The sequence below is a fragment of the Salvelinus fontinalis genome, chromosome 3, assembly GCF_029448725.1.
Source record: "Salvelinus fontinalis isolate EN_2023a chromosome 3, ASM2944872v1, whole genome shotgun sequence".
Classification (NCBI taxonomy): domain Eukaryota; kingdom Metazoa; phylum Chordata; class Actinopteri; order Salmoniformes; family Salmonidae; genus Salvelinus; species Salvelinus fontinalis.
In genome coordinates, this window is record NC_074667.1 from 36,211,210 (window position 1) to 36,220,852 (window position 9,643).

Sequence of the window (9,643 nt, forward strand, 5' to 3'; positions counted from 1 at the left end):
TTTTCTGTGACTTTCATCTATTTCTGCAGTACAATTGACAACCATAGCTATGAATGCCAAGAAACCTACCTTACTGAAGCACATATTTTTCCCATCACTCACCATTAGTCTCTGCCTACTCACACAAATCCTCTCAGGATCCCTCATCCTGTACCATCTTCCTCTACCACTCTCTTCACTGCTTCAACACCTTCTGTACTACTCTCACCCGAACAACCTCAACCTGCCTTTCTCTCACTGGAAACCTCCGATTTCCAGCCCCATGTTCACCCCTACAACTAAGACACACAATTTTCTCCACCAAAACTACACATTCCTTTGTCTCATGCCATCCTGCACACTTCTCACATCTAGGACTCTCCCTCCTAAATACTGATGCAACATGCCCATAAACTTGACACCTAAAACACTGAAGTATTTTAGGAACAAACGCTCTCACCTGATAACTTACACTTCCTACCTTAACCTTATCTGGCAAAGACACTACATAAAAACTCAACAGGACATACAACGTCTTCTCCGTTTCCTCACGCTCTCCACTGGATCTGCGTCCACCAAACGCCAAGCTACGCAGACACCGGGAATCGTCACTTGCAACTGATCTTCCTCAACATTTAATGCCACCCCCGTTATCACTCCTTTCAATGGTGCCCTGCTACGTAGAGCAAAGCAAGTCACATTTCTTGTCCCTAATCAAGTGATCCGGTGTGCCAGCTTCCTCTGGGCTGAAGAAACACAATAAATCATCACTAGTCAACTCCTAGTTACTTTCACCAACTCAACCCCAACCTCTTCTCCACCCAACCTATCACCATATATGGATCAGTGGTCCTCACTGCAGGAACTTCATCCACCCTCTCGTCAGGTTCCATCTCAGAGCCTCTGGAACACGTGTCCCTCTTTTTGCACTTGACGCCAACCTTCCTCGCCACACTGCCTCCCTCTACACTGAACTTCTTCTCAACAGTCATCACTGCACCTGCCACCACATCTAATTCATCCTCACTCTCGTCACTCTCAATTTCCTCAAGTTCTTCCAAAAGTTCTGTGAAATCCCTCATCCCATTTTCCCACATAACCATTTACACTGTTCTCCTTTTCTTCTTGTCCATCATCTTCTCTTTCCCCAGATCTTTCAGAAGGTCTTTGTAATCCCCCACTTAATGTTTATTCATAATATTCTCCACTTTCTTCCTTATGTCCTTTTCCGCCATCTTCTCCAATCGCTAATTTCCCCCACGGCCCCAACACAGTGATAGGTCAGTGTTCCCACTTTATTCAGTTTACTGCAAATTGGTTGGACTAATATATTACACAGAGAATCAGAACACAACTGAATAATCAGGAGCATTTTATTGAAATCAAAGATAATCACAAAAGGATCACTAATTGGTCAAAGTCAGAACAGCTGCTATTAGGTATTTTGTTTCTGAAGCATATGGTCTATTGGTTGCAATGCACAAGCAATTACAATAGTTACAATATATTTAACAGTACTAGTAACATGCCAGGTTGATCAACACTCAGTCATAGTCAGCTTGAACTGGTAAGAGATTTTTATGTAGGGTCCTTGGAGACTTGAAGGTGCTGTGTTTTGATCTGATGGTCAGGTTGATGCAGGGGTTCTAAACTATTTGCTTCAACTCTGCTGGTTTTGAAGTTGAATGGGTCTAGAGAGGTCCTTTCCCCAGAAGTGATGATGAGCCTCTGATAGTGCTTCCACAAAATTCTGCAATTTAGCCTCCAAATAGTGGCCTGGATCCAAACTGAACTGTTCTGTTTCACTTCACAAATTCAGTATGGCCATCTCTTCATTTAAAAGGTTTGAGCCTGTATCTACTGTGTGTGGGGCGTTATTCAAAACCTGTCAGCTTTTGGATCAACTTCAACCGATCAAAAGACAATCTAATCCAAACTGCTGCATTTGGCCATGTGGGTTTTCGTTCTAAACCTGCACACAATTTCTGAGAGGACGCTGATTGGACTGGTTATTTTTTAGACAGTCCAAGTACCCGTCTATTAGAGGAATGCCAGATTGAATTAGTAAAGTGAAACCATAGTGAAATGTTGCATTGTTAATTTTAGATTTCAAGGCTACCATCATCGTAGGCAGAGCTAACCTCCAGGTCCACACTGAATTACACAACGTTTCACTATTGTCTCACTCTACTAATTCAGAATAAGTGAAGAGAAACAACAGTGAAATGTAACGGGATCCAGTTTGGATCTTGAGGCTACCATCATTGCTGGTCTTGGTTGGACCAAGTCTCTTCTGAAAAATAGATTTTATTTTATTTGCTCTACATTGCCCTCAACAGGACCCTTTTCATAAACCTCACCCTCTCCTTCTTCATAGACCTCACCTTCTCCCTCTACTTCTTCATAGACGTTACCCTCTCCATCTCCTTCTTCATAGACCTCACCCTCTCCTTCCTCATCACCCTCTCCAGCACTTTCTTCATGGTCTTCACCGATACCTTTATAAAGGCCTCCTGGATTAGGAAGAGATGTGTTGTGACTTGAGGTAGTGAAATACTGCATTGCATGAGTGTACAGAGTCAATGGGGTGTATAGTGTGTCATGCCTTTGATATAGATGTGACTGTTTCATGAATTCTTATTCGTATTGTGTCCTGCTATTAGCACACGATGCCAGCACCACTGTAATATCAATGCTTTGAAGCATATAATTTTCTATACATTGACTACCCCAGCCATAGTTATTTTATTGGAAGAAGAATGGTCCTCACCAATCATGTCCTCAGGCTGTTGTCCAGGTGTATCAATGGAAGCCCGTTCCCGCCACCCAAAAAATGTAATCTGACTACGAGTTATGAGAAAGTAAGTCATAATAATGCGCTATAAATATTCTTGATATGTTCGTCAAAAGAGAGATCAGTGTCCAGAGTAACACAGAGGTCCTTCACAGTTTTATTTGAGACAACTGTACAAAAATCAATATTAATTGTCAGATCAAACAGCAGATCTCTTTGTTTCTTGGGACTTAGAACTAACATCTCTGTTTTGTCTGAGTTTAAAAGTAAAACATTTGCTGCCATCCACTCCCTTATGTCTGAAACACAGTGTAGGCGGTTTTGGGGCTTCACCATCATTCATCTAAATGTACAGCTGTGTGTCGTCCACTGTGTGTCGTCCCCATAGCAGTGAAATTTGACATTGTGTTTCTGAATGACATCACCAAGAGGTAGAACATATAGTGAAAACAATAGTGGTCCTAAAACAGAACCTTGAGGAACACTGAAACTTACCATTGATTTGTCAGAGGACATACCATCCACAGAGATGAACTGATATCTTTCCGACAGATAAGCTCTACACCAGGCAAAAACTTGTCCGTGTAGATCAATTAGAGTTTCCAATCTCCCCAAAAGAATGTGGTGATCGATGGTGTCAAAAGCAGCAGTAAGGTCTAAATCAATTTAAAAAATCTAATCAAATTTATTTATATAGCCCTTCTTACATCAGCTGATATATCAAAGTGCTGTACAGAATCCCAGCCTAAAACCCCAAACAGCAAGCAATGCAGGTGTAGAAGCACGGTGGCTAGGAAAAACTCCCTAGAAAGGCCAAAACCTAGGAAGAAACCTAGAGAGGAACCAGGCTATGAGGGGTGGCCAGTCCTCTTCTGGCTGTGCCGGGTGGAGATTATAACAGAACATGGCCAAGATGTTCAAATGTTCATAAATGACCAGCATGGTCAAATAAAAATAATATTCACAGTAGTTGTCGAGGGTGCAACAAGTCAGCACCTCAGGAGTAAATGTCAGTTGGCTTTTCATAGCTTTTTTTTCACATTTTTGAGAGACTTAATAACTTCTCTAGGATAGGGGGCAGCATTTTCACATATATGGATGAAAAGCATACCCAAATTCAACTGCCAGCTACTCATCCCCAGAAGATAAGATATGCATATTATTAAAAGATTTGGATAGAAAACACTCTGAAGTTTCTAAAACCGTTTAATAGAACTTATTTAGCAGCCGAAACCCCGAGGACAAACCATTCAGATTTGTTTTTGTTTTGAGGTCACTCTCTTTTCAATGGGTTTTCATTGGGAATACATATTTCTAATTGACTTTCTTGCAGTCCCTACCACTTCCACTGGATGTCAACAGTCTTTAGAAATTGGTTGAGGTTTTTTCCTTTGTGTAATGAAAAAGTACGGCCATCCAGAACGAGGGTAACTTGAAGTGTACTGTTAGATAGAGGCGCATGACCAGAAAGCTAGCTACAGTTTGTTTTAATCCTGTATTGAACACAGATCACCCCGTCTTCAATTTGATCGATTATTTACGTTAAAAAATACCTAAAGTTGTATTACAAAAGTAGTTTGAAATGTTTTGGCAAAGTTTATAGGTAACTTTTGAGATATTTTGTAGTCACGTTGCACAAGTTGGACCCGGTGTTTTTCTGGATCAAACGCGCTAAATAAATTGACATTTTGGATATATATCGACGGAATTAATCGAACAAAAGGACCATTTGTGATGTTTATGGGACATATTGGAGTGCCAACAACAGAAGCTCATCAAAGGCATAAATAATATTTTTATTTCTGTGTTTTGTGTTGCGCCTGCAGGGTTGAAATATGCTTCTCTCTCTTTGTTTACTATGGTGCTATCCTCAGATAATAGCATCGTTTGCTTTCACCGAAAAGCCTATTTGAAATCTGACATGTTAGCTGGATTCACAACAAGTGTAGCTTTAATTTGGTGTATTGCATGTGTGATTTCATGAAAGTTTGATTTTTATAGTAATTTATTTGAATTTGGCGCTCTGCATTTTTACTGGCTTTTGTCCAAGTCCACATATCCCAGAGAAGCCTCACAGTTCATATCAGAGATTAGAACAATGTAACAATTGAATACAGAATAACATTATAATTCATTCACATAGGCCTACAGTTGAAGTCGGAAGTTTACATACACCTTAGCCAAATACAGTTAAACTCAGTTTTTTCCACAATGCCTGACATTTAATCCTGGTAAAAATTCCCTGTCTTAGGTCAGTTAGGATCACCACTTTACTTTAAGAATGTGAAATATCAGAATAATAGTAGAGAGAATGATTTACTTCAGTTTTTATTTCTTTCATCACATTCCCAGTGGGTCAGACGTTTACATACACTTAATTAGTATTTGGTAGCATTGCCTTTAAATTGTTTAACTTTGGTCAAACGTTTCGGGTAGCCTTCCGCAAGCTTGGGTGAATTTTGGCCCATTCCTCCCGACAGTGCTGGTGTAACTGAGTCAGGTTTGTAGGCCTCCTTGCTCGCACACGCTTTTTCACTTCTGCTCACAAATGTTCTATAGGTTTGAAGTCAGGGCTTTGTGATGGACACTCCAATACCTTGACTTTATTGTCCTTAAGCCATTTTGCGACAACTTTGGAAGTATGCTTGGGGTCATTGTCCATTTGGAGGACCCATTTGCGACCAAGCTTTAACTTCCTGATTGATGTCTTGAGATGTTGCTTCAGTATATCCACATCATTTTCCCTTCCTCATGATGCCATCTATTTTGTGAAGTGCACTAGTCCCTCCTGCAGCAAAGCACCCCCACAACATGATGCTGCCATGCCCCGTGCTTCACGGTTGGGATGGTGTTCTTCAGCTTGCAAGCATCCCCCTTTTTCCTCCAAACATAACGGTGGTCATTATGGCCAAACAGTTCTATTTTTGTTTCATCAGACATTTCTCCAAAAAGTACGATCTTTGTCCCCATGTGCAGTTGCAGACCGTAGTCTGTCTTTTTTATGGCGGTTTTGGAGCAGTGGCTTCTTCCTTGCTGAGCAGCCTTTCAGGTTATGTCGATATAGGACTAATTCTACTGTGGATATAGATACTTTTGTACCTGTTTCCTCCAGCATCTTCACAAGGTCCTTTGCTGTTGTTCTGGGATTGATTTTCACTTTTCGAACTAAAGTACGTTCATCTCTAGGAGCAGTATGACGGCTGCGTGGTCCCATGGTGTTTATACTTGCGTACTATTGTTTGTACAGATGAACATGGTACCTTCAGGCGTTTGGACATTTCTCCCAAGGATGAACCAGACTTGGAGGTCTACAATTTTTTTCTGGGGTCTTGGCTGATTTCTTTTGATTTTGCCATGATGTCAAGCAAAGAGGCACTGAGTTTGAAGGTAGGCCTTGAAATACATCCACAGGTACACCTTCATTGGACTCAAATGATGTCAATTAGCCTATCAGAAGCTTCTAAAGCCATGCCATCATTTTCGGGAATTTTCCAAGATGTTTAAAGGCACAGTCAACTTAGTGTATGTAAACTTCTGACCCACTGGAATTGTGATACAGTGAATTATAAGTGAAATAATCTGTCTGTAAACAGTTGTTGGAAGAATGACTTGTGTCATGCACAAAGTAGATGTCCTAACAGACTTGCCAAAACTATAGTTTGTTAACAAGAAATTTGTGGAGGGGTTGAAAAATTTGTTTTAATGACTCCAACCTAAGTGTACACTTTTTGAGAACACTTTTTGAATGAAGGTACAAACAAAGACAACTGTTTCTTAGGAAAGATCACTTATAAGTAATAGAGTGGGCTATCCTAAGTTAATAAATATATTTTCTTACCGTTACCTCTTCCACCATCATGGTGTCTGTGGTAAATATGTTCCTAACCAATGCAGCAAAAAGCGAATTGCCAAAAGCAACTTGAAATTTTTAACTTGAAATAGCCAAATAAAGCTATACATTTTTAATTATGTGTCTCACCTTTTCAATCCAAATGCTCGTATGAGTTTAGGTTTCACCTTGAGTGCTGCTGTTTGAAGCACCTTCTACTCCCCTCCTAAAATGTAATTTGCTTAAAAAATCTGAACAACACAAAACTCTTTATGTTTTTGCGTTCTTGTAATAATGAAAATTAAATTCGTACCTGGTCTTTGATTAAAAAAGATGTGGAGAAGTAAAAGTCAGCAAGGGTTGTGAATGAACCAAAGGATTGAGGTGAACTGTCAGGTCAGCAGGAACATTGTCTCCTCTTTGTTCAACCCAACAAGATGAACAAGATTGCTCACATAATGTAGAGAGGTTGTCTAGCATCTGTGATTAATGTGTAGGTTCATACCTTCCTCTGAGTGGTGCCTTGCAGGGGGGTTCCCCTTTCATAAGTGTGCATCAGAGGGCCGAGGTTGTGGACATAGTGACCTTGGGTCCTCTACCTGGCCAATCCAACAAGACGACAATATTCCCCACCCCCAGACTGGTCTGACCACGCAGTTTACTTTCATGGTCTTAGCCATCCTCTGCCAGGGATGAGGCCTCCCTGCTGCCCGACATTATCAGACGGTCGCTTCCTCTGCAGACAATTCAAAGAATGGAAACTAGTAAAGTAACAAACGGAATTTGGATCAACCAGTCTATAGTCTTGATCAACAAGTGAACTTAATAAAGGGTAACCAGGAAACTAAGGAGAACTGTTTGACAACTATGGCCAGTTTGGTGGCTATCGGGCTCAATTATAAACTGATGATTTACCTATTCAATTATCTCTCTCTGACCCCCCCTCTCTTTCCATCTCTCCCCCCTCTCTGCCTTCTCTCCCCTTCTCTCCCGAGCAGAGGCAGAACGAGAGTTATAGCTGCCATAAAAAGCAGATAATGCATTGTTAACTAATTCGGGGTGCTCCGAACTGATATATCCCTTCACTCTAAATCTCTACGACTGTAATAAAAGCCCAATGCGAATGCGTGCCCTGCACAAGCTCAGATAAAAAATATATATTGGTGAAAAAAGAGAAGGGTGAAGGAAGAGGGAGTAGGAGAGGAAAGAAACTAGAGGAGGGAGGGATGTGGTGCAAAGTGGGGTTCAAAGCTACCAGCTAATCCAGTAGGATCCAACCGTGGAAGTGACAGAGAGACAAGACAGGTATGGATGACAGTTAAGCTGTTTCACCTTTAACTCGATTACAGATTCATGCTTTGTCAAACTGGGAATGTAAGTGGAATCATTCTAGTCGCTAACAGAGAGTGGTGGATATGAAACAGAGCAGTCTGAGAGACTTTTCACATCTTGTCTTCACAGAGAGCACAGGTGGAACTCCAGTCCAGGTATCAAGCTGAAAATAATATTAGACAGATTGAGAATTTGACATATAGACAAAGAAGAACGTTATGAAGGAAGAGACTATACTATGTAGGTGTTAAAAAAATAAAGGCATTTCGCTTGGATTTTTGGGTACCAACTCTCTATGTGTAGATCTGCCCTCTAACGGTGACATGTAGAACTGCATGGTTCTGTGTACGTGGCTTATTGTTGCCCTTCCTTCTGACCTAAAGTAGCCTCTAACCAACCGTCCAACCATAAACAAAGACAGAAAGTTTAACAGACTGAGAGCGTGATGCGGATTTGTAAGAACTGAAGACATTTCCAGCTTCTCTCGGCACTTATCAAGAGAACATCCATGATCATGCTTACTCAAATTATGCCTGAGGGTTGGAGTGTGAAGGGCATGGCTATCTGTAAATATATATATATTTCTGGTTTGCTTAATATAAGGAATTTGAAATGATTTATACTTTTACTTTTGATACATAATTATATTTTAGCAATTACATTTACTTTTGATACTTAAGTGTATTTAAAACCAAATACTTGTAGACTTTTACTGAAGTAGTATTTTACTAGGTGACTTTCACTTTTACTTAAGTCATTTTCTTTTAAGGTATCTTTACTTTTACTCAAGTATGACAATTGGGTACATTTTCCACCACTGGGAGACCTGTGGTGGGGTCTGATGAGATGACAAAGCCAGCTCTGGCCTATCCTCCCCAGTCCACTGCTTGAGATATGGACTCACGGCTAAATGAACCATGTCTGTGTAATCAGCTGGGCATTTCAGAATGGTGGATGTCCAACTTTAAACTTTGCTTAATTTTTTGTTAAAAGTACCATTAGAAATGGTTCCTTACAAATTGTTCCTCCCTGAAAATGTCCAACCGCTAATATATATAAGTAGAAACAGCATCAGACTGTGGGGAATTCTTGCTTTTAATGACCACAACAGACTTTTTCATCTTAACTATGTGAAAATGTGTGTCAGATGTGTTACTATGGCAACCAGGGGGAGGCGGGGGGGGCCCCCCCTGCTGAATAAAAAGCCCATCTGTTTGGTAGCTCTGCAGGATGGAGGGAGATGGAGAGAGAAACAGGAAATTACCTTCTGGCTGGCTGGGTTGGGCCCCATCGACATGGGGCTGGACTGGAGCTGCCTGGCAGGGGGCCCAGCCTTGACCTCTAGGCTCAACACACCTGCTGGGCCTCACATCCAGGTGCTGCTGCCTCATCAGGCTCCCTCTGGGGCACTGTGGGGTGGGGTTGGGGGGGATTCTGGCTGGCTGGAGGGGTGGGAGGAGGAACATGTGGAGACAGGGGAGGGAAGAGGGAGGCTGGCTCAGCCTTTCCACCTATCACTGAGAAAGCCAAAGAGTGCAATGTGTAGGAGTGGAGGAAGGGGAGGAGATTCACTTTCAGGATTGTTATCAATTGCCATTTTTATGCTGTTTTCAGTATAGTTTTACTGCTGACTGGGCTCGGCTACTTTATGGTATTTTGATATACAGCATTTTTGCAAAAAATGTGCCCCCTTCTTGATAAAAGGGCTA